The sequence below is a fragment of the Anser cygnoides genome, chromosome 8, assembly GCF_040182565.1.
Source record: "Anser cygnoides isolate HZ-2024a breed goose chromosome 8, Taihu_goose_T2T_genome, whole genome shotgun sequence".
Taxonomy (NCBI): domain Eukaryota; kingdom Metazoa; phylum Chordata; class Aves; order Anseriformes; family Anatidae; genus Anser; species Anser cygnoides.
The window spans coordinates 19,484,041-19,511,174 of NC_089880.1; the positions used below are offsets into that span (position 1 = coordinate 19,484,041).

A 27,134-nucleotide genomic window follows, 5' to 3' on the forward strand; every position below is an offset into this window, starting at 1 on the left:
AAGGTACAGTGATACTAATCGATATTGTGTATGAAAGCAGATGCAGGACTATTGTTATTGGTGGTGTGTATTCCAAGAGAATATATTTGATATTTGAGAATTTGATAAGTAAGCAAGCTGTCTGTTTTCACACAGTAGGTTCATAGAGGTCTTTCAATATAGATCTATTTCTGATTAAAGGGAAATAATGTTGGTTGCTTTGGGAAACATTCTTGCTCAGAATATTTATTGAACATGTGGGTCTTACCCATTATGAGAGGTTGTATAATATATAATATTTATTGATAAAGCTCAGATATAGATTGCTGATTGTGCCTGGGATCCCATTATACAAAGACAATTCAGCCATAATATCTTCCAAAAGCATGTAAGTTTCATATCAGAGTAAAATGTTATAAAATTGGAAATACAAAATTACTACTGCTTCTGGAATTCCATGAGATGCATCTGAAGTACATGTTGGGGAACTATAGGCCTGTTAGCTTGACCTCAGTGCCAGGGAAGCTCATGGAGCAGATTATCTTGAGTGTCATCACGCGGCACTTGCAGGGCAACCATGCGATCAGGCCCAGTCAGCATGGGTTTATGAAAGGCAGGTCCTGCTTGATGAACCTGGTCTCCTTCTATGACCAAGTGACGCGCTTGGTGGATGAGGGGAAGGCTGTGGATGTGATTTACTTTGACTTCAGTAAGGCTTTTGACACCGTTTCCCACAACATTCTCCTCAAGAAACTGGCTGCTCGTGGCTTGGACTGGCGTACACTTTGTTGGGTTAAAAACTGGCTGGATGGCGGGGCCCAAAGAGTTGTGGTGAATGGAGCCAAATCCAGTTGGAGGCCGGTTACTAGTGGAGTCCCCCAGGGCTCAGTGCTGGGGCCGGTCCTCTTTAATATCTTTATTGATGACCTGGATGAGGGGATCGAGTGTACCCTCAGTAAGTTTGCAGATGACACCAAGTTAGGTGCATGTGTCGATCTGCTCGAGAGTAGGAAGGCTCTGCAGGAGGATTTGGATAGGCTGGACGGATGGGCTGAGGTCAACTGCATGAAGTTCAACAAGGCCAAGTGCCGGGTCCTGCACCTGGGGCACAACAACCCCAAGCAGCGCTACAGGCTGGGAGATGAGTGGTTGGAAAGCTGCCTGGCAGAGAAGGACCTGGGAGTATTGGTTGATAGGCAGCTGAATATGAGCCAGCAGTGTGCTCAGGTGGCCAAGAAGGCCAACAGCATCCTGGCTTGCATAAGAAGCAGTGTGCCCAGCAGGTCTAAGGAGGTGATTGTCCCCCTGTACTCAGCTCTGGTGAGGCCGCACCTCGAGTACTGTGTTCAGTTTTGGGCCCCTCACAACAAGAAGGACATGGAGGTGCTTGAGAGAGTCCAGAGAAGGGCAACGAAGCTGGTGAGGGGTCTGGAGAACAAGTCTCGGAACGGCTGAGGGAGCTGGGGTTGTTTAGCCTCGAGAAGAGGAGGCTCAGGGGAGACCTCATCCCTCTCTATAGGTACCTTAAAGGAGGCTGTAGAGAGGTGGGGGTTGGTCTGTTCTCCCACGTGCCTGGTGACAGGACGAGGGGGAATGGGCTAAAGTTGCGCCGGGGAGGTTTAGGTTGGATATTAGGAAGAACTTCTTTACTGAAAGGGTTGTTAGGCATTGGAATGGACTGCCCAGGGAGGTGGTTGAGTCACCATCCCTGGAGGTCTTTAAAAGACGTTTAGATGTAGCCCTTAGTGATATGGTTTAGTGTAGGATTTGTTAGTGTTAGGGCTGAGGTTGGACTAGATGATCTTGGAGGTCTCTTCCAACCTAGACGATTCTGTGATTCTGTCTGTATGTGTAACCCTCACCCATATGAGGCATGCAGATTTTCCTGAAGACCAACACAGACAGTACTCCAGGATGTTGGATCTAACCTTTTTATAGTCAAATCTCTCAAAAAGACACTGAAAATGTCCATCTCTCATCCCACTTCTTGCCTTGTCCTAAGAGCTACCTTTTGCTCTAATCGCCTTGTGTTGTTCAAGTACAGGTCAAAAATAGCTAAGCTGGTCATGAAGAGGCATGGAAAATATCCTACAGAGCTAGTTTTTATGGTCTGCTCATCTTACCTGTAACGTGCTGTCATTTTATGATAAGGTGTACTTTATTAGTGGGTTAACACCACCCTTGAGAATTACCACCACTTATCAAATGCCTCTGCTATTTTAAGTGACTATTGCTGTGGCACTTACAGACTAAAAATTTGAGTTTGCATCCTTCTATTCATGTTCATTCTAAATCTCATATACAAAGAGTGAAAGGCAAAAACAGAGATAAGCCAATCTTGAGAAAATCTGTGATGTAAATAAGCAGTTTCCCCACTGGGCTTGCTGAGTGTAAGAAACTGCAATATTCAACCATCCAACTTATAGCTGAGTCAGTCAGGCCTTATTTTTGGTGGTACTGAAGTCCCCAGATAAATGCCGTATCATCTTTTATCATTACCAAAAGGAAGATATTAGTCAGTGAAATTAGTTGTGTTTTTATTTTCTTTAATATATGCATATTTAATGCCTACTTAGCAAAGAAAACTCCAGAATTATCTTCTCAAAAACTTTTACACACACTGCAAGATTAGAGATTGTAACAATTGGAAGCTCAACTTCTGTGCTTAAGTCACCAAAAGTCACAGGTTGCATGTTACCATTAAGTCTGCAATTTCAACATGAAGAGTTTTTTTGTTTGTTTTTTGTTTGTTTGTTTGTTGTTGTTGTTTTTTTTTTTGACAAAGCACAACAGCTATGATTTTATTGTACTTTGACTGCTTTTTTGATAGCTTAATGAACTGCTTTCCTGTAAGGAGATATTCAGTGTCCATGCTTGGTGTTATAAATAACATCTGTCTAAAACACATAGATGGTGGTATGGCATATTAAAGACTAAACACTAAGCATTCATTAAAAGATGAGTCATATTCATTGTGGTCTACTTCAGTAGAACTTATAGCTCTGCCCTGTACAAACCCAAATAATCTGTTTGATGAATAGGACAGAAACTGTCTTAACAAAGTAATTCCCAACCTGGTTATTTTACTAGGAGTTCATTTGCTCTATTTTTCTGTTTTATGTTCTCATCCCAGTGAGATCTTGCCTTGCAATATTCCTGTCCCTGCAGCAACATCTCTTTGAGCGATGCTACTGCAGCCAAGACTTCCCTTGCTCTCTTCTCAAAAACATTGTACAATCCTCTTCCATAATATGACTTAGTTGACTTCTATTCCTGTGCTATCACCTACCTATCAAATCTCACTTTCCTTAGCTTATTTTTGATATACCAAATGTCACAATTCATGAGCTATAGCAGTGTAAAATCACTCAAGTTATCTTGGTCTGTATTCATTCATGCTTTCATTTTCTAACTAAAACTTTTATTAGATAAGTTTAAAAGTTATAAGCAGTAGAGAACCATTTACCAATAATATGCTGTTAGGAACCACAGAAACCCTGTGCCAGTCCAGTTTGTAGAGGACTCCACACAGCAGAACACTTTTGGACTACAGTCCTTGGAAACTTACTAGGCAGCATCACAAAATGTTTGTATTTGGCCTTTTTTTTTTCCCCTTGAAATACCAGAACTATTGGTGCTAGACAAACATTCAGTTAGAAACATGTTTAAATCCAGTCCCCAAATGGTGCTTTCTCCCCTACTCCCTTTCTACTGTCAGTTTAAAAACAGATGGAAGGATTTTTATTTATTAATCTGATTGATTGATTGAGGCCTTGACATGGTTGAAATGTTTGATCTATCATAAATTCTTGTTTCCAAATAATAAATTTGATGATATGGAGCTTTTAATAGAAACTCTAATAGACCTTTACAGATTGAAGGACTGCCTATTATTGCAAATATTGCCCTGTAAGTACAACTCTATCTTTTATTTTTGACCACAGAGGATGACACAGTAAGCATTGCTATTGAGTCATAGACTTGAAGTTCCAAAATGAACAGTGAGGAAAAGTGCATAAATCCTCAACTAGTCTCTGTACTTAATAGAAATAGGTCAGGAAACAAACCATAAGTAAGGCGGATGTCCTAGGCAGTCAGGGCAATGTATACTGTGGTCATTGGAAGCAAAGTTCTTCCAAAGGAAAAGACTTGCCTGTTTAAGATTACTAGGTGACCATGGCAGAAATAGAACTTCAGGTTTTAATGTATTCAGAGTATGAAATGGGCATGATAGCTGAAAATACCGGTGAGAAAAAAAATGGAATAGAATGTATAATAGTGAGAAAAAATAATTATTTGGTTGTTAATCAGATTTTCTTGGTTGTAAAGTGGCTAAAGAAATGCAAATTGACTGTAGTTTCACAGGAAAAAAGTTCCCATAGAAACTGAAATGTGCATGTCCTACAGTAGGAGACACAGGGAGGCAATAAGTGCCAACAAATTTTGGTTTTGGCACTTCAAAAGGTAGTGAAACTTAAATATGTATGTAGACTGTGGGCAGTGTGAAACAACTCAGAAATTTCAGATGTCTCTCAGCTGTATCTGTTTTAAGAATCATTGTGTTCTTTTAAGCATTGAGAACTGAGAATGGACTATCATGTATTAACTTATTTCCCATCAGTGGGTATCATGACCATAAGATGGCCCTGCAGTATGAAAGGACGTATATAGACTCCAGATCCTTGCTGCTGACAACGATCACTGTAGGATAAAGAACTCTAGTCAAGAGTAGGGGCAGGGCTGTGATATATTCAGAGGTGCATCTTCATTTTTCCCAAATTCAACAGTGTTGAGATCTAGGATTCTACTTTGGGCCTGACTCCAGAATGAAAGCGCTGTCAGAAGTTGTAACAGAGACAAAACAAATAGTAATAATAATACATAAATAAATATATAAGAAGCAGAATCTGCTGCTTCTTAAGTAGCATGTAAAATATTTAATTTCCCAAAGTTTGTGTGTCCCCTCCCTTCTGTATCTCCTATGCTTTGGAGCCTTGACTAAATGCATATTTTCACACCACCATCACCACAGTATCCAATTGTCTTGATGTCTTCCCTCCAGCCAAGAGAGCGAACAAGTGTTTTCTTCATTTCACTGCTGTGGTGCTTGGCAGGAGATGCTGCATTTACAAGGCATGTAGTTTTTGATGGGAATGAATGAGGAGATGAAATCAGTTGAGCAATCATCTGTCATACATCTAGCAGACCATCAGGTACTCTTTTTTTTTTTTTCTGCCTATGAAAATGGCAGGTAGCTATATCTATTGTACTAATATGACTAATTTTTTTAAGTACAGGGTACTTGGGATGAGAGAGGAACACCATCTTGTGACAGCACTAAAACTGGGAGCTGCCAGCAGGCCTTGTTGTTGCTGCAAGATTTGCAGTCCTGCTCTGATGGGGACAGATTTTCTCTCCTCCCATTGAAATGAATGCTGTAGCAATTGCATGGTTTTTACTGTGTGCCAGTGCACAGCTAGTGTTTCCATTTGCTTTGCTCTTCATTCTCTTCTTAATAATATTTTTCTGTTTCCTTTCTGTTTTTGTTTGTTTGTTTGTTTGTTTTTATAGGAGATCTAGTATCATTGTCAGTAGTTAAGATTGCCTAATAGTTTCTATTATAAGAATTTGTTTTCAGTTGCATGTCTATTTGCTAACATTTAAGAGTTCAGGCAGAAATGTTTAATAGAGGCCTCTGTCTCAGAGTGCTGGAGACTGAAAGCTACAGATAACACAATTTCAGCTGCAGTGTTAGGGGGGAGAGTTTAAGTGCTCCTGAGAGTCACCCAAGACGATATGGAATCAGTGTAGTTTGGAATAAACATACAAAATAGTGATATGTTTGTGTCAAGGAGCACTTTCCTCATCCTAAAAAATAGTATTCATTGAAACTTAGCTCTGAAAAAAAAATATCTAGTTCATAGATGTTTTGTAGAGATTTTTGTGGAACCTATCTGTTAATTCATGGAAGATTTCGCTCAGCTTGTGGGTGCTGATCATCGATACAGACTGTACGTTGAATGTGCCAGTCTCCCTCTTGAGAATGGACACAAGCCAATAATGAGGAGGGTAAAAGCCATACAAGTAACCCTTATAGTGGGTTTTTCTAACTTTAATGGAGGGTTTTAATTTTTAAGGTTTCATCATTTTTAAAAATGTTTTTGTATTTTCATATATACAAAGAATAAGCTAAACCAAACATGATATGTGAATATTGAGCTTGCAGTCAGTGTTTTCCATTGCAGAATGTCTACTGAAAATCTTATTTTCAAGTATTCATGCCCTTTTCACTGGAAAGCAGGATCTGTATTCAGATTTTGCTTGTAGCAATGTCTTTGATTCATCTTGGACTGAAAGAAACTGATCTCATCAGGCCTTCCAAACTGGGCCAGGTGGCCAGTTTATATGGGTGCTGCAGGTCCTAGCCCAGGTGTTGGGATAGTGCAGTTTGTGCGTACAGCAGCACAGATTAAAACTGAGAAAAAGAACTTCAGCTGGAGACTTTGCTAATGTGGCAGATGAGATCTAAATATTTACTTAAAATGTCCTTTTTTGGGATAATTTGTGAAGAAGTATATTTGTTTGCTCCCAACCACTGAAACTTACTTTTTTCACAGGAAGATGTGTGTGCTCAGAAAGACAAGATTTTGTTTTCCATGGGTGGTTTTCTTTCTTGTTTTAAGTGGTTTCACATGGGGAAATAAGCTGCTTCCTCAGTAGTGGCTGACCTTGGTTTTGCATATTCATTTTGCATCTCGAAGATGATAGAGACCACATTTGCTTTCCTGTATTCTCTGGAATAGACAAGTCATTTATTTTTGTTATGAAAGACTTTACCTTTCTGCCTGCCGTGCTGAGGCAGGCTGAGGAGGCCTTATATCCTTTATCTCATTCTAAGGCAAAACTCCCAGTGACTTAAATAGCAAATGCGCAGAGCACACATTTACTTTTACATGATATATCACTCCAATGACTTTACTGAAGATTTGTATCAGATCCCTGCTCTACCCTGTCTCCTACTGCAATTTGTATTACAATACTGTAAAATATTTAGATATGCGTTGGGGGTCTAATGCAATCCTACTTGTGTCAGTGCAGACTCCCACTGATTTGAGTGGACTTGGGAATCAAGCCATGAAGAATAGGTACCGTTTTTATATTGCGGCAGTGTGCCACAGATAAGACATATTTTCCACTCTAGTGAGTCTTGAGAAAAATATTAAATAGGGGTTGTACTCTGGGAGGGACTACATTTGGACCTCAGTTAGGGTAGCAATTAACTACCTTGTTCATTTAAAAGATAATCTCTCTAACTTGTCTACCTTTTTCTTAAGTCTAATTATAGCTAAAATAATTTACTGCATAAAGTCTTGTACAAACGTGTCTTTGAAACATGGTTTCTGAATACTTAAAAGCATTTTATCTGCTAACACTGTCATATAGATTCTCTCTTTCATGTTTGTAAGAGATCTACTGTTGCTCATGTTTGTGTACAAGTGTGGCCACTAACCTTGCCCCACTTTCACAGATTTGTTCATCTCATGAGACACTTTACATGCTGTAAACTGAAAAAAGATACACAATTAAAACTTGTTAAAGATAATTAAACTGAAGTGGAGGGGAAAAAAAACTGCCTCACTGCTTTGTTCATAATAATAGTCTCTGAACTATAATTAAATTCTTCCTTCCAATAATTGTATACATACAAAGGAATTTTCCAGATAGCAAAACAATACGATGATTAAAAATGATTAAGAAGCTGATTCCAAAAGCAAAGATGAGCCAGGGAGGGTTGGAAAGATTTTAGGTGCCTCTAAATATACTATACCAGCTGGATACCAGATGGTGTTTGGCTACTTGCACCCAGTAACTGAAAATATCAGAGGAGCAACTACGCTATTGCCAGAATCAGTTCCCCTCCCTTAAATAAAAGTGGCACTCTTGGGAATGACTTGGCAACACAGAAAAATTTCTTGACAGTGAGATCTATTAGATTGTGGAATAGTCTCCCAAAGGCAGAAGTAGAAGCCAAATTGCTTGGCATGTTAGAGAGACTGGACGAAATGCTAGAGAACATACCACAGAGACATGCTGCTCTAGTGAGATGGTGACTAACTCTGGTTAAATAAGATCTTTAAGAAAAGATTCTTAAATTCTGTTAAAAAACAAAACAAAAACAAACAAAAAAAAAACAACAAGGAATTAGGGAATTCGATGGGAATGTCACTGTTTTCTTGAGGGTAACTTTATAATGTCTAACCCTAGCTTTCACGTTATGCGAGTTTGTATGGGGCATCAAGGAAAGATTAAAGAACCAATGTTGGCTGAAGATAATTTTTGTCTGACTTGTCTCTAATCAAAAAATCAATCAGTCATCTCATGGATATAGCGTGCTTCTATAGTCGTGTGCTGTTTTAAAAGATATTTTGCATTAGGGTAATGTAGATACTTTCCTCCCAAAATGTTGTCAACGCATCTTGCAGAAACAGTAAGCATCACCAATATGTTATACTAGACGTGCAGACATCATCAGCTTTTGTGAATAATGAAAAAACTCCTGTAATTTGTTCCTCTTATCTGTGATCAAAAGATAATTAGAAAGAAAGGAAAGATAATTAAAAAGAAATTAACTTAACTTCAAACTCCCATTTCTGTTGGCTGTTTGAGAGTCAAGCCAGAAATAGGAAGTACATCGCTGTATGTAGCAGTTTGCTAGCAAGAAATCATCTCCAAATTGTTAGAAGTGTGATTACATTAATTGTGTCCAAACCAAAAGGTTAAAGAAATCAGTAGAAGCACTGTATTATGGAATACAAAAAAGGGAATGATCTGATTAACTAATGAAGGCTCCAGCCTGTACGGATGTTGTTGGAACTTGTTTGCTATTTCAGATTAGCTGAATCATTATGTCTGAGGAAAGTGTAGTAGAAAAAAAGGAAAATATTTTTATTTTCTGTTTTGTTATTATTTATTTATTCATTTAAATGAATGAAAAACCTTGGGGACCTAAAGCCTCCGGTGTCATTTGAAAGTAGCATTTTCAATTTGAGCCCCAGCTGCGGACTCTTTTGTCTTTGAACTAAATGCAGCTGGGGCTGAAGGCACCCTTGGCAGAGAAAAAACAGTTGTTTTCAGTGATTTGATTCTGTGTACTTCCTCGTTGCCACTACAGACTAATTTTTGCCTGTAAGTAGAATTTAAGTCTAGTGTTTAAAACCATACATCTGTTTTGGGTGGCATCCTGGTAGGCTGCACACAGAGGGTATAGCCTTCTCCACAGACTCTCCTATCTTTTGAAAACTTTGAAGTATCCCCACAGGAGCTCTTCTCAGTACCAGAAAATCTGGAGCTTTAAAAACTCAGCTTACAGTCCAGTGTTAGTTTGTAATGACAGACAGAAAGAAGAAGAAGTTCAGTGGAGTCCTTTCCAAGTGTGTTGCTACTCATCACCCAGAGCTTGCTCCTCAGTCTCATTCAGTTCAGAGACAGCAGGACAAAATCACAAGATGGCTAAAGCCTGTTTTTGTGTTTATTTGCTTCATTTTTTTTTAATTTTTTTTTTTTTTTAAATATATGTATATTATTTAATCACAGTAGCATACAACTCCTTTGTTGTTGTTGGGCGTTTGCCAGTCAGCACTTACTAGAAAAGCACTGCTCAGGACAGTTTGCACATGTTGTAAGGGTCTGCTGTGCTCCAGATGTTACTAGACTTGGATTTAAGCTCTATGACCATGAAAGAGTGAATGATGCTGATCAAAAAATTGTTCATCCAGGGTCCGAGTCTCACCAACTTTTCCCAAAGCCAGATCACGGAGGGGTACAAGAAACTAGTAATACATTAGTGAGTTTATTTTGAACTGGCAATTTCAACAATTAATCCCTGTCCACAGCAGCAGCAAATGTTAACTGTATTCTGCTACCAGCATCCCACTGCTGTCAGCTCTCTGAAAATGCTAGACGAAGTTTTGGTAAGAGACTGTAAAGCCACAGCAATATAAAGAATAAGTATTCCACCAGAGTCAAGTCCTGGTCCCTCTTGAGGAACAGAGTGATGCAGTGAGCAAAAACCAAATGCTAACCCTGGCCAACTGAGATTTTTCTTTTGTCTGAGGAGGATGACAGTGTAATAAGAAGCTGATGTAGAGGTAGCTGCCTATGAGATCCCTGATCAAGTGTCAGCAGAATACTTGTCATGTATTCATAAGACTGAAATAATCGCACTGTATATTGCTACAAAATGGACTTCCACTTTCTTTGTAACCCAAACCTACTTGAGAATTAGTGATCTGTAAACTGCTAAATGTTCAATAATTTAATTTCAGCAGTGATATTTTTTCATTAAACGGTTTCCTTTTTTCTACAGCAAGCATGTGCAACGTGCATGAAATAGTGGAGAAAATCTTGGTAGCTCAGGAAACAGAACTGACCCATCCCAATGAACAGCTTTTCTTTTTTGCGCTTGTGTATACTGCACATCCTTTCGGAACACAGTCCCAAATTGTAATGATGTCCCAAATCACAGGATTAATGTGTCTATGAACAGACCTCTTATGCCTCCAGAATGAAGTACTCCTTGCTAATTTCTCTTCAAGACACCAGCTTAATTGCATTTTAAACAAATGGGCTGCTTTGCTGGCCAACTTTTAAATGAGATAACAGCAATGTTCACTCTCCAGCAGTGATGAGTGCCTTGCAGTAGATTCAAAACTCTGTTCAATAACAGGTTTAATCTCACACCAGCAGATTTACTGCAGAATAAACTGCCACTGAGCTCATAATTAGTAAAACAAAAAAACCCAACCTACTAAATATTATTTTCCAAAGCAGCAGGCTATGTTTTAGTGGAAATTTTTAGTCCTATTCTTTGTGTGTTTTATTGATTTTATGTATGATATTGGGAATTCATGCTATGATTTAAGATAATGGTCTTTATCGATCACTTAAGCAGTTGTTTAGCTACATAGTAACAAAATGATGCTCCCATTCATGGAATATGTGATACTGACAGCGGGGAGACCACAGTGCTTCCCTTCTTAATGTTTATTTCTTTTTTCCAAAAGCATATTCGCTGCTGGAAAACAGCAACTGCAAACATTTGTGCTTTAGAAACAATCTTCCCATAATTTTCTTTGTTGCAGCTATTAGTGGCCAATTGTGATTCAGTGATACCCAGTTCAACAAACAGATGTTCCAAAGTATATTCTCTGTAGCATGAAAACAAATATTAATGAGGTAATTGAAACTATTGAAGAAAAGAAAATAGTGAGTATGTAGTTTCTAATGTTTGAAGTCATGCCCTTCAGTGTTTTCTCGTATTTAGTGATGATGTTAATTTTCAGTATCTAACTGTGTTTAAACACAAGAGGGCAAGTTTTCAAAGGGACTTCATCCCAAGTTTAGGTTTGTGTGTGCCCACTGAATTTCTACTCAGGAAGGATAAAGTCACAGAGTGTAATCAAAAATTTGGTCTCAGATCATTTAAAAAAAAAAAAAAAGAAACAAAACATAAACAACTCCCAAGTGATGTAAAGCAGTTGGAAGGAGAGGGAATGAAATCTAGCCTACAGTATACTTTTCAGCTGGTTGTATATATGTTGATTGTTTCCATCTATGAAAGAGATTTTTTTATTAAAAAGTATAATGCATTAGTTAGTCTAATATCTAAACTATAGGTTATTGATTCCTATTACACTTCCACAATGCATGTGTTAGATAGAATTGTGTTAGATAGAATTACCAGTTTAATTAATTTCAAAAACTCTTAAAAAACTATTCAAGCCACAGCACATCCCATAAAGCCTCCTATTCAACAGATCATTTTCCCACGATGAATATACGTACCAGAGTATCAAAAGGCTAAGTTTAATACATTGCTTTTACACTAGAAATAGCTTATTTCAATAGGATTGTGACATACAGTCATTGTGATAGTGTGCAATATAGTCTATACACAGCAAAGGTGTTATCAAATAGAACCTGTTTGCTGTGCTAAAGTGTAATGATTGCTTTGTTTGTTTGTTTTCCACATTTTGAGACAGGTGTGCTCCAGAGGAGTCAGTGCTGTCCTGGGGCTCTGATTGCCCATATGGGTGGAGCCCAGGTTTCCCTCCAAAGGAAATGAGAGTGCACAAGTATGGGGCCCTGGTATGCCCTGTTAGAGCTCACAGTGCCCCTGGTGGCTAGCACTCAGGGAACCTCACAGAATGTGTTTGTTCCACAATTTAGGCACAGACAGTGAGTTTCATCTCAACCAATATTCAACGTGTTTGTTTTTTTTTATTGCCTTTCAGATTTTATAAAAGTATATTATGCCTGTTATACTACTAAGTTAAGGTAGGTATTGCACACAGCTACAAAAAACATTCCAGCTCACTCTGTGTGAAATACTTTTCCTATTTCTATACATGCAAGTTTTTATAACTAAATATGAAGGATTCTAGCAAAGACCTTCATGAAGGTTTTTTTCTCCTTGTTTGTCAAATCCCATGAAAACAATGATCAATGACAGCAGAAGGTTGTCACAGCACCAGTGTTTCTTGATATAAAAAAAAATCTAAATGTTTTTTTTTTTTCAAAAGGAATCTGCACTTAGATATATGAGATAGTGTGAATACCCCCCTTCATCTGAACAGTCTTTCTGCAGCTGTAGATCTGCTAATGTACTGTAAGTGCATTCATTAGTTGTTGTGCCTCTAGGTTCTGAATGGAACAGTGGCATTGGCTTCCCTAGCCTGACAAAATGGAGGCATTTTTAGTGTCATTTTCAGTTTCCCTCTCTTGGCCAAACATAAGAACTTTTGTTTAAATTAACCCAGAAACAACAGTAGTGGAGATGAAGTGAATTTTAGGGAAGGGGGTTACTAAGAGAGTGGAGAATGTTTGGTGTCCTTCCATTCAGAATAGCACTCCAAATTCTCATACCATATCAGTTAGTATCAATAGACTTTTTTCATATAAAATTCAAATAGTGTCCAGTAGATTATCATCTGGAAGAAAGCTGAGTAGAATATGTGTGTAGAACACAACAGCTCAGTAGTTCATCAAAATATCAGAGGTCTATCAAAATCGTATAATGTAAACATGTAAAAATGAACAGCCTGGGCTTTGGTCCTTTATAAGTGTACCTCATGAAAGACACTAAAGATTTTATGTCTTCACCCTGCATTGTAGTAATACCCATACTGTTCTTGATTTGATTCTGTGTCTTCTCTGATTTTCTGGTGATTGCTGCTACAGTAGTAGACTGATTTATTTAAATCTTTTGTGTAATTTGGACAGGAGGCAAGGACTCAGAAAATCTGGTTTTATTTCTTGGCTCCAGAACAGGCTTCCTTGATACCTGTAATATTTTTATGCCTCTGTAAAATAGAACTAAGAATATATTTCCCTACCTGTGGGTTATGAGGATAGACTTGTTACTTATGGAGAGTCATAAAAAAATCTGTAAAACTCATGATTATTTTTACTTATATATGATATCAATATATAATGATATATTTATATATTATATACATCACATATATATCATATATATCATTTATATATATTTATATATTGATATAATGATATATTTTTACTGATAATGTATAATATGTTTTCTTTTTGTAACATTTCTAAGTGCTAATCTAGCATATTGTACCTGAATGGTATTCAGACCCCAGCTAGGGAAAACTACCTGTTTTGGAGCTGATAGCTCATTGCTCTTGTCAGTGGAATGTATTTTTCTTACCAACTTGATATTTTCAAACTGTAGTCCCAAATATAAAAAATGCTTTTTAATGTCTGCTTGTTTTTGCATTGTCAGCACTATTGCCGTGGTTGTATTCTGGGCCTCCCCTATAGTCCAGAAAAAATACATACAAGCTCAAGAAGAAATGATCGAAGTTGATTAATGCCATTTAGTGTGTTTATGGGATGTTCCACAATTTTTAATGTAAAAAAGGCAAAATTCTGGATGCTATTAAAAAGGGCTTTGAAAGATGTGAAAGAAAGAAAGAAGAAAAAGTAGTGTTAAAAAATTTGGAGACAGATAAGGAGACTTTCCCAAGAAACAAGATGACTGACTACTGGAGGTATGGGAAATATGAGTAGGAAAGGTATGGAAGGTGAATGACTTGGCAGTAGTTTTAAACAGAAGGTCTGAACTGAAATTAGAGTGGAAAGTATTGATAAAAACTAAATTGTGTTTTTACAAAAAACACTGCATTCCACCATAATATTTCCAATAATACAAATATGAGCAATGCAAATATAAACAATGTAAAATGTGAACTCTAATTTGGAGTACACAATGTGACTGTGAATTTGTAAGAAACTGCTGCATTCCTATGTGTTAGCTTTGAAAGGACTACATATGCTAACATCTGCTCAGTCTTCCTTCATGTAGCAGGCCTCTAGCTGTAGCATACTTGCAGTTCTGAAAAAGAAAATTGATGAAGTTCATCCCATTTGTTTCTGAACTCTGATTTAATCTCCCTGCTAGTTATTAACTTGGCCTCAGTTCCATTTTGACCATGCAGATCAGAAACCCTTGCATTCTCGCTGTACCTCGGAGCTGAGGTATCATGAACATTTATTCCATTTGCTCCAAGAAAACCTTAAAGAAAACCTGTATCATCACTTGCATATTTTCTGTGTACGGGTTACTGAGGGTGCCAGTTCATTAGACATGGTGTTGTAAACCTGTGCAAAAGCCCATTTAGTAGTGGCTGACTGTTGAGCAAATTAATTGGTGGAAGAGATTAATACTTATTCTGTTTTCCCAGCACAGCACAAATGTTAAATATGTTGTGCAAAATCCATTAAGTATCAACAAATACTTTAAGCTACAACAAACTTACCTGTTGTTAACACCATGTTTTATGTGTTACAAATAAATCCTTTTTTGTGTATACAATAAAATAAATAAATAAATATTTTTAATTCATCCTTAGAGAATAAATATCGAACATAATAGTTTTGAAATATTTCTACAGTTGAAAAAGTGGTTTCGCCAAGGAAAATTTCCTTTTGGTGATAATTTCACAAGACCTCTCTTGTTCTGTCACAAAAACAAACAAACAAAAAATCAGAAAAAGCAACTGCAAGGTTTCATGCTGTCATCTGAAGTCTTTTGATAGTTTTTTGATGAAGATATTTGCTAAGGATTTACAATGAATATTCTTCCTATTGTGTTACATGATTCTGTGGATTGAAGCCTCCTCAGAGCTGCATTTTGCTTTGACCAAGAAATATATCTTACATATGAAATTTTCAGTAGCTGAATTGGAAATAAGGTAAAAAAGCATCGCAGATGGAATGTTAGGAGATAGGACTCAGCAGCAGGAGATATATTAATGGCTGGTGGATAATTAGCAACCACTTCATGTCTCAGTGTCACTTTTGCCATGGGATTGATGCAATGAGCCTGTTAATACTTGTTCACAGTTGGATTTTAGTAGGTGTTTTGCTACAGCTGCAGCTGCAACTGCTACAGAGTGCGTGCATATGCAATACCGTATATGCAATGTGTATTTGGATTTGGCTGAAATGTTTTGGCTCCGTGTGAGTTCTTGTTTCTCTTATCGTTTGTTATTTGCCATCATAGAGTTGGTATATTTCCACCTTTCCTGCTCATTCTCAGATTTGCATGGAACAGCCTTGGCTGATAGTATGAGAAGTTTCTAATTGTAGGGGAAAAGAGCCAATTTCCCTGTAAAGAAATCAGCAGTTGGAGTGTCAGTGAATATGAATAAGGCTATTGATTCTTTGTGATACGTTCTCTGTCCTCCAGCATTTCTTCTATTAGGAAAACATTCAGAAGATAAAGTGCACCTGATAAGACAAAAAAAAAAAAAAAAAGAGAGATTTTGATAAATATAAGGAAAAACATTTGTAGATCCACTAGGAATACTAAACCATTGCAATGGATGGATAAATTACTCAAGCAATATGTAATAACATACAAAATCTTCACACCAGAAGGTAATATTTGCCTGGTCCATTAACATAATTGAGCTTAACTCTGGGGTATGTTGCAGAAGCCTATACTTCTACTTCTGATATACTGGAGTCTAAATAAGTCTAGCGTGTTTTGCCATTCAAGCACATTCACTTTTTTTGAAAGAAAGAGTAGGTTAAAAATAAAAACTAAAATACTCTTTTAGTATAAAACTGAAGGATTTTTCCCCAATATAAAGCAGAAGGGAGCAGCAAAACCCCATAAAACTGAAGGAGGGGAAAAAAAAAAAAAAAAGGAAAGAAAATCCTATTAATTGATGTAGTAAATATGATATTTTGGTATACTTAGGAAAGATATTGCAATAAAAGTATCTTTGAGTAGAACTGTGAAGAGCACAATTGTAGTCTACAAAGTAACAAATTTCTTCAATTTCTCCATCTTGAATTTTCTGTAAATTTAAAGGTAATGCTATATCAGTACTTCTTTTTTTGTTTTTTTTTTGTTTTGTTTTTGTTTTAATTTTACATAAACTAGAGAGGCAGACACTTAAAAACTCAATACAAAAGCAAGGTTAAAAAAGCAAGATATTCAGTATACTGAACATTGACTAGTCTGGCTGACGATAGTCTTGAGTATCAGCTGCTTATGGCAAATGGTGGTTATCATCAATTAATCAGATTAAGTTAAATATGTCCTTTAAAAGTGTGTATTTGTGTGTGTGTTTTTGTGTGTGTGTTTTTTGTTGTTGCTTGTTTGTTTTTAAGTTGTACAGAAGGTTAGTATAAATGATAGGCACTCATATCAGGTTCCATTGTACAGCAATATGTTTCAGTGTCTACATGTATACCCCTTTTCTCAAGCATTTCTAGCTCAACTTAAAAACATCGTTTGGGATGAAAATTTCAGGGAAGGTCAAAATTCTAGATTCATTTCTCTACCTTAATTCTAACCATTTAAAAATATGTTAAGCTATTGTTTAAAGCTACCTTAGAAGTCTAGGGAGAGTTGTCTTGGATTTCCTATTTTTAATACATTTTTTTGGATACCAAGCTTGTTTTCTATAATGAAAACATCCTAAATCAAGGTGGACTGAGTGTAGATTTTAATATATTTATGATCTTTTTAGATGATAGAGAAAAAAACATTTAATATATGTAAGAATACCTCTTTAGCCAAAATTTCATAAGGACTTCTAGTATGTAAACTTATTGAGCATGCAGGGCTCTGTGGATGAAGGGCTCCCCAGGTATACACTGATGGGGGGACTGGAGCTGTTTGTGTCAATGGTTTGCAAATAATGGGTCTCTAGGAGAATTTAAAATTGCAGTTTTCACTCCAGACTGTGGTGCTTTTTAGGATGAGCTGAGTTGCTATGAGGCTTGGCACTCTTCAGTGCACCTTAGGCAGCAGTTCTTATACTTCCATTGAGATTGTAACAGCTGGCCATTACAATCAATCAAGTGATATTTCAGGGGTATTTTTTCTTTAATATTAAGGGAAGAAAAGGAAAAATAAAAGATATTACAATTGTAACTTGTCCCAGAAAAGGGAAAAAATTTAAAGATTTACCTTTGACAATAAAAAGCAGGCACTTGCAAGTAAATCACAAACCAATCATGCATTTGTCTTTAGGACACTGCAGTATTTTCTATTAATATATAAACACCCTCTCAATATTTTTGTGTTATTAATTTTGTGTGGGTGTTAGTTATGTGTTGCAACAGCCTTCTCTACGTATGAGTACACAGCACTCAACTATAGAGTGTATGTAAACTTCTGCGTCTGATCAAAACTTCATTAGTCAAATATCATGTAGATTTTCCTAGCTTTAAAACAAACCTTCAAAGTGAAATTAAGGTGTTGAAGAAGTGGGTGAAGAGATGGGGATTCTGAAGTGTAGACAGGACAGGCATTGACCTTCAGTGTTGGCCAAAAAGTCAACTTAGTGAAGTCTAGAACTAGAAGTTTCTGAATTCCTGAGACTGAATAGGAAGCAAGAGAGATGTGATTCGCTCCAATGCACAATTCAGATAGAGACACAGTTTGTACATAAGATGTTTCCACTTTTCACAAAGTACAGTTTAAATAAGTTAAATTATTATTTTTGCATAGTATCATATGTGTGACTAGTGTCATAGTGCTTTAATGCTCTACACTGACTGGAACAGCAAATTCTATATTAACATAATCATATGTTCATTGTATAAACATGTAATTATTCTATATATAATTAAAGAAAGTTATTAATGAAGCATTCTTACTGGATATTAGCAATTTGCTTATCAGCAACAAAGAAAATCATGAATGCGGCGGTTATAATCACAGTTCTTAATGCAGAGCACATCCTACCTGGGGAGTACCTTGGTAACTACGTACTTAGCTATTTTGTTACTTAATGTCTTCAGGGACATTTAACAACTAAAGCATATTTATGTTAAAGATTGGGACAGAAAATTACAGAGAAGCTCTAGTATGATGCAGCAACAGTGGTAGCAGCATGTTTAGATAGATGGCAATTTCAGTCAGTTGGGTGCATATTCTACATGATATCAAATTTTGTACTTGCATTAGTTTGTGAAGTAATGCAACTGACACTAATTTAAATAATAGTTAAGGAACAGTAGGTTCAGAAAGTAATGCTAACCATTTAAACATCCCTCTGTTAGCAGCTGCAGCTTTTCAGGGTTAATTCTTTACATGTACAGCCATGTTGTTTTTCCCATAAATATTAACTGAGGGGACAAGAAAAACTCCTCCTAGGTGAAAGATCAGTGAAGATGGTATGTTGAAAGAAATGGGATCAAAGCATACTTGGGAGGGCTGCATGGAGGAATCTGTTTCCTCCATCAGACAGTAGCGGTCAGTCCTTTGGTAACGATTTTTTTTTTCTTCCACTACTAATGAAATGAATTCTATTCACCTCTTCCTTTTCATTCCCTTTATAGGTCATCACAGATGACCTCCAGAGTGACCAATCTCATCAGAAATCAGGTGAGACAGTTATGCTGACTTTGATTGAAAGCAATGAGAAAAGTTCAAGATGTTTTATGACTTGTGTGATTGAGGCAAAGAATCACGGACCGAGGAGGATTGTATCCTGGATCAAATGAAGTCTGGGAGTTAACTTTCTTGTTTAGAGGTTTAAAATTGAATGAAGCTCAGAAAGCTATCAGGTACTTTTAGTACAAGTTCTGTCATCTCTGCAGTTTCGTCTCAATTTCTCACAAGAAATATCCCACCATAAGTGATGAAGAAGGTCTTACCAATACAGTGATATCTCATTATCATAAATAACTAAGTAGAGCAGAAAATCAATTTGTTTGGCATATAGTGGCATTATAGTATATTGAAATATTTTCCTATGGCTTTAAGAGAAAATGGCTTCAGAGTGGGCACTTACAAATTTAATTTATCTACCAATCTGCCAAATCTCCCCTTCCAAAGGGAAGGATATTACATATGGTCAGCTTCTAAAAAGTACACTGTAATATTGTAATAATTAACATATTGATGGACATATTTTGCATAGCATCATCTTTTGCTCCCCTGATTTTAGGAAAACTACTAAGCAGTGGAGAAAGTAGAAAAAAGTATTCTCCACCCTCTGCCTTAGTACAAGAGTAAGTGTGATGACCATTTCCTAGGTAATATATATTTATTAATTTTTACTTAAAAGAGCACAGTAGTCCTACATTGAAACTGATTCAGCTACCATCTCCAAACTACTGAATCCCAGATCTAAAGAATGTCACCTATGGACTTTTTTCTATCCTTTCATAATGATATATTTGGTTGCAATAACGATCTGCTCTAAATTAATGGATTTGACTGATAGAGCTGTACATGACTAAAACAGAATGCTTTATCAGACATTCTTCCCTGTCCTGAGGCATATTTTACCACCTGGCCTTTCATGGAGGCCCAGATTCATCACCATCACCTTAGACCTCCTTATAGCTAAGTTTCATCTTAGTCCTGTAGTTCGTTTACGAGTAGCATCTTTCAGATGATTCTTTGGATGGTTAGGAAAACATTTCAAGTTCTTGTCTAAGCTCTTAACCTCTTATATCTCAATTGCCATAATACTATTTCTTCTTGCTTTGACAAGTTTATCATGTGTCTTCACTTTTGTGCCTTCCTCTGAGTGGACCCTTTACTTGAAACTTACTGAAAACATTTAAAAGGTGACCTCATTAAATTAAAATATTTAAAACTCTCTCTTGTTATAATGCCTATGAAAGAAATGAAAAAGAATATCAGGCTGAGGTTGTTCTATGGATGTTGCCTTTCTTACTTTCATGCTTTCTTTGTGTACCTGTCTCTACTTACATCTCTCTGTTTTCTCCAGCCTGATGCTTTGATTTGCAGTTTGGGAAATGAGTGTTTTTTGTCCTTTTGCACAGCAGACACCCACTCTATGATATGGGATCCCACACTGTGGTTAAAAAAAAGAGTGCTTTAACAAACAATTCAGTTAGGAGTTGAGTTGTGAATATACAGGCTGGTAAATTTTTACATGTTTAAACTTACTTTTTTCTTTTTGTCTTGCATATAATTGGTGACTGTGACAGCATTTGACTTTTTAGCTTGTTTTGTCTGTTTCAGACATGCAAAGCTAGATTTAAGAGGTCAGACGGAGGAAGGGCTCAAATTATGAGATTCACCTGGCATAAAGATACCTAATCTGTGATTCCTAACCTGACACACACAACAGTAATCAGACATTAGCCGCAGTAAGCATCTAAGCATTTTCCTCTGAGAGCTGCCTTTGTTTCTCTGGGTGTGAGGTTTTGGAGATGTTCTCTTTAGCTGTCTCTTCCACATCAAAGTAGATCACTCCTTGAGGTGCAAGCTGTCACTACAGCTTACATTGTACCTTCAAGCATGGATTCTGCTCTGCAAGACAGACATGTAGAAGGTAAGTGCTGTAATGATCTTATTCTACTGCAAAGGCTAGATTTTGGGTTTAAAATTAAAATCGTTGTCATTTCTCTTCCAGTTGGTTTTTCAGGAGTTGCTTATCATTTTGATTTGATTTTTGTGTGTTTCCCATAATCTGGGGAAAGGTATTCAGATAGCTGGCAATAAAGTTGCTGTTGTATGACACAGAGGGGAGTCTTAAGCGTATGTTCACACTATTCTTGCATATTCACTCTGCAGCAATATTTGGTGTTTAATAGTATGAAGATAGAGGTGTGAGGGTGGGGTTACCTATAGCACATAAAGAATGGGTTGAATATTATTCTATCAAGCCTCTGGATGTTTAATGCATGCACATACCTGAAATTTTTGCTAGGAAAAAGTGTATTGCACTTAGGTATTAAGCCTCCACCTCTCCAGCCTGATCCACTGATTACTGTCCTTTTCATTTTGTCAGTAATATGCAAGCTTTCTTTTAATTCTGCTGTAATTTGCAGGGACTCAAAGCACGCTTGAAATTACTTACCTGACTGCACTTTGTGTGAAGAACTCTATCCTCTCAGCTGTTTTAGATTAACAGTGAATTACAGTTCACTTCAATGCAATTAGACCTAATGAGGTGCGCATGGAGGCTATTGGGCCACCATGTAACCACATTATATGGACTTGCTAGTTGCCATTTTAATCAATTGGTTTGACCTTTGAATGCGAAGTACTACAAAGCACAAAGAAGTTCGTGGCCCAGGTACCTATTTACTCAAATGCAGGGATAGATGATAAAAAATAGCCTCTGCTCAGGAAAAACTGTTTTTCTGGGTAATCTTTACAAAATAAATCCTGTTTGCAAAAGGCTGGTTAAAATGATTGGTCGTATCATAATGTAGTTAAAATATTGACATTACTATTTTACTTTCTCTCCTTCTATGACTTGATTTTAAACTTATGTCTTGCATCCTTGGCTATTCAGGAACCAAGGTTAAATTTCAAGAAACAATCCCATTTTATCAGATTGCATTGTGGTAATGAAAATCAAACAAAACCTCACGTGAGATTGTTGAAAGTAGGTAAACTTCATGTAAGGCAGCTTTGTTTAACTGTGTGTGTGCCAGATTCTAATTTACAGAATTGAACTTTCATACGAAGTGGCTGTTCAGGGTGGGGAGTTACATGTAGAGTTAAAGCTGTGAGAGATAATGTTTTGTTTCTCAGGGAAACTTTCTGAGCATAGCAAAATGAAAAACAGTAGGACTATTTCTACAGGTTTTACATAGTTATAAATCTGTTGCTCCCTACATAATCATTGCTCTTCCTTTAGTTTGTTCCCTGTTTTGCTTCTTGTTGTAAGCTCCTGTTGTCTGTTAACCATGGCAGGCAGCTAAGCACCACAAAGCCCCTGGCTGTGTTTTGTGTTTGTCTTAATGGAGAATATTAAAAAAAAATTTTTTTAAAAAATGGTGCTTCTTAGAAATTCAAAGTGACTTTAAAATTAATTAGAAATATATATATATATAAGTTGCCATGAAGTCTTGCCTTGTCTTTATACCACATAATATAGATCAGCCTAAAATGTTTTGTAAATGTACCTACCCAGTATTTCTGCTGTTAAAACCTTTGTAAGTATGGACTTCTGTCTTTGAGAGCAAATATCTGCAAGTAATGGCTGAAATAATTCTCATTAGTCACTTCAAAGAGACTGAAAAATCTCCTTGGTATGTTTGAATATTAGTGTCTTACATCTTTCAGGATAGCTTTTGAACCACACCTCGTGAGAGGACATGAGTCAGATGTGTGACCTAACAGGAATCTAGATATGAATTCCTGGTTATGAGTCATACTGAGGAACAATGTCTTGATCTTTCCTTGAAACTGCAAGCATGTAAACTTCCTTCTTCCTATTGTGCTTACCTTCTAAATGAGAAATATTTTGTACTTTAATTAAAAGTAATATCGTAAGAAATCATGCTTTATTCTAACTGCATGTAAGGTGACAAGGTAGTTAAATGAAATAACAAACATTTTATAGAAGGTTCCAAATTAGACAGAAGTCTCTTTATCTCCATGTATGTATACATATATATAAGTTGTGTTAAAACCTGTCTTATACTCACCTAAATGCGTTCAAAGCCTTTTTCTGTCTCTAACACGTTAATGATTTTGTGTTTTCAAAATAAATACCTAAATACATGGAAAACGTGTGGATATCCTATCAGTTAATAACAGTTGTAATTATCAATGGATGGTATGACCCACTGGTAATTGCTTAATATATGAAGCTTGTAGACCTTTTATACCTGTACTTTCATGTCACCCAATCTTCCCACTATTGTATGTGTCTACTATAGTAAGAACAAATGTTATATTTCAAACATTTGTCCGTACTAATGAAGTCTGTGTGGTGTTGAAATAAAAATGAGAACATACTGAATTATATAAACTTGGCAAAAAATACTGATAGCCCAAGAAAAATGTATCTTCAGGATCAATGCCAGCTACTATGCAATGAGCTGAAATGCTCTTCCTTGAAGACATAATTTACTTTTCAAAAGTTTTCAATGATCTGCTCTATGGATCCTTCAGCTGTGCTATGAAGTAACTGATATTGGTGACAGCACCAAAACTGATCTCATCTAAAGTAGCTTTTCCTATAGAAGTACATTTCTATTTGGTATATGTGGTATGTAAGCTTCTTCCATTGTTTTCCTATTGAGAATTTAAGTGTGAGTGAATGTAGAATAGATATTCCTTCTACATGGACTGAGATGTACGCTTGTAAAGGAGTTGTGTGTAAACGGGCAACCTGAAATGCACATTGACTTGACTTGTATTTGAACTCCTTTCCTTTTTCTTTGCAAAGGTTCGTTGATGTTAAAGGCCATCTGTTTCCTGTAGTGCAGAAACATGTAGACATTGAGAGAACAGAATTTTAATCTGTTCAGTAAACTACAATTTAAATGTTTGTTTCAAGAATCTCAATAGTTTTCAGCACTGGAATTTTGAGTGCAGTGATTTTGTGCTTGTTTGTATATTTAATGTCTGAGTGTTATGATATATCTCATAGTAACGAAGCCTGGCATAGTATTACTGTGTCTGTCATGGCAGAATTTCAGACTTGTTGAGGATACCCAAATCTCACATACTTATTTAAGTGAATGAGCTGGATCTGATGTGAAACATACCTTACTGAGTAGGAGTACTTTCTTAGTAGAAGGTAAGAAATGTTTAACTACGGCTCTTCCTACAGTTTAATGGTACAGGTGTATATACAGACTTGATGTCATAGCTAGCTGTCTCCGTATAGAAGACACGTAAAACCTAGAGCATCTTGACAATCCAGGTGGTTAACTCTCAATTTCTCACATCAGCTGAGTATGTGTTGCCTTAGTCCTTCAATCTGAAAGGAGCTACTTCTGTATTTAAATATGCTTTGTTAAATTTTGAACTTTCAAGAAACAAACTTCAGAGGAAATATTTAATAACTTAATACAAGTATGATGTTAAACAGGATATTTGTACACATAAATACTACTTTTCTGTTTGATTTAGCTGTGTAGAGTGGACCTAGAGAGGCACAAGAAAGTGGAAAAAAAAAAGGATGGTTTGAAACTAAGTCGTTGCAGGAGAAGTTTTGTGATGAAAATGACTACATCAATTTATGGTTGTATTAAAACAAACCTAAGGGCCAAATCCGGCTTATGAAAGCCATTAAAGAAACACGTGACTTTCGAATTAATTATGATGAACAAGAACAGAACCTCCTTTTTTAATCTCCAGAAAACCTAATGAGCTATTAATTATATCTAATGTGTACTTCAGGCTGACAAGCTGTTGCTTTAGTAATTTTTACAACTCAGAAGACCATGGACACTTTAAGTACTGATGGTGTAACTTTAAAAGATATAGATTTTGTTTAGTTTGTTTTGTTTTATAAAAGTTTCCATTGCCCATGTAAGTCTCCTTTACATATAGAGAGCTTATGTTAAATGGTAACCAGGTGTCATTTTTAAAAGGGAAAAGTTTTAAAAAAGTTCTAAAATAATATAAGGTAGTTGCTAGGTCAACTTTCAGTCTCAAAAGATTAAATCTCAAAGATGAGAGAGTTTCTATGATTAAAAGAAGCTGTGACAATACTTTTATTATTTGTATTGTGGTTCCTTTAAGAATATGCAGCAGCCTTATATTGTTACGTCAAAAATTCTAATCCTGAATGAATTACTCTACATTTATATTTGAATCTAATATAACTTAGGTGCTGTACAGAAGAAAAATACTCCACTGTAGTGTATTTCAAAGAAGATTTAAACATCCACAAATGTTCTTGAGAAGATTCTCTGATTTAAAAAAAAAAACAGTGCATTTAGACTTCTCATGTCTCAGCTGCTTTCACTGTGTTGATTAGCATTAAATAATAGCATTTTAACAGTACCAAAGTGAAAAGTAGTGGTATAAATGTGCTGATAATTATGTGCCCTTTATTGGCATATAAAGTTTTCTTAATCAGATTCCTTATCTATTTTTTGAGGCTAAGCTAAAAATTTTAAAATAAAGCACTGTCCTATGAGACACTCAGTTAAAGTAATTGTATAAGATGTTACTACGCTTAATCATAAATATTAAAACTAATTACTTGTATGTGACATAAAACTGTACAATTAAATAATATATCTAATGGATGTACAATTTTTCCAAATAGCTACTGTTCTTGTTCTATTTGTTATGCTGTTTGTTTGTTTATTTTTGTATGTGAAAATAATAACAGAATAATACTTCAGGAACATTTTCAAAACAACAGCATTTTGGCTTCAAACCCAATTAGAACAAAAAGCACAATAACACATTATAATATAAATCTGACATGTAGTTTTCCTTCAGGAGATATTCAGTTTTTAGTTTTAAACAAGTCCCTTAGAAGCTTTAGGGTTCTTAGGATGCCTAGAGTCAATTTTGAACAATTTTGCAACTTACTATGGGGAATCTTAATTTAAATTCAACAAAACACTGAAAGAGGTAGTGCTTTGGAGTACTTAATTTTCTCAAAGGACCATCATTGGTGTGAAGCCTCAAATGGGGAGAAGCAACATGCAAATAAAATGTCAACCTGAAAACATGGTAAATAGCAAGAATAACTCTCTCATGTTAGATGGGAAGAAAAAATGTATCTTTTCACATTATCAAGAAATATAACAATAGACACTGTGATAAAAAGCAATCTTACACATTGTTTCACTATTAGAGTATGAGATTAATTTTTTTCTGCATTAGAAGTTGTTAGTTGCAAATATAGGATCTAATTACGGGATTCTCATTTGAGAGAAACAGAGAAATTCTACTAAACTTGGGCTTCAAGTTTTCCTTCTCTGGATATGTTCTTCCTTTAGTATCTCTGAAGAAGTTACTAAATAACTGGGGAAAATATTTATATTTTTTTTTTTTAGCATTGGTTGCTAATGATGAGATGTGTCTTACTGATTATGTTTTATTATGGTGTTTCTCGTCTATGACAAGCCATATAACAGCTTTTAAGCTGGAAAACCACAAATGATCTTATTGAGTGCTCTCATGGTGATTTTAGGCAGGAAAAAAAAAAGAGAAAATAAATTCATGTCGCATGTAGAGTCTGTCAGTATTACAGAGTGTTTGGCTATATGCTCATAATTAACAAATTATTTCACACTAAAATTAACAGTAGAACCACCTCAATAAATGAATCTAGAAAACCAAGGACCATATTTTTATTAATATTAAACAGTCCTTCTCTTTTGTGAATGCTTGTCTTTAATACCATTCTCCAAATGATATGTGCATATCTCACTCTCTTCTGTTAGCAGATTAAGGTTTCAGAGTTTATCACATTAATTATGGTAATATAGTTACATAATAGAATAACATTTGATGTAGAAAAAGTTTTGAAAATAATTTATTTCATCAGAATCTACCAAAAAAAAACAACTGTCAAATTCTAAAAAAGTTCTAAAATACATATTTTTTTTCATCTCAAGACAGTCTATGGTAGGGTACAATTGTGACACACCATATGTTCACAGAAGTATTTAGAATAGGTTAGTATTATTTTTTTTAGCTGTTTACTCCAATTACTATCATGCATCCTATACTGTCTTTGTACAATAGTCATGATTAAAAAGCTTTTAGACAGTATTACTAAGATTCTTAAACGCCCTTTTCTTATTTTTGACTGATATGCCTACAAGTTAATAAAGGCATTACAATATAAACTAAAAATATGATTTTAGTTCTGTTTAAAGTATTTTCACTTCAATAGTATCAAGGAGCCTGT

The 27,134-nt window shown here is 35.9% G+C and overlaps 1 long non-coding RNA gene across 1 annotated transcript in view; it reads left to right on the forward strand.

The window, feature by feature from the left end:
• Window positions 1-19,390, forward strand: part of LOC136791373 (uncharacterized) — a 151,625-nt gene extending 132,235 nt beyond the window's left edge. Inside the window, exon 5 of the long non-coding RNA XR_010833227.1 lies at window positions 18,868-19,390. This is a non-coding gene — a long non-coding RNA (uncharacterized lncRNA). The remainder of the gene's footprint in view (window positions 1-18,867) is intronic.
• The last annotated feature ends 7,744 nt before the right edge of the window (window positions 19,391-27,134 follow it).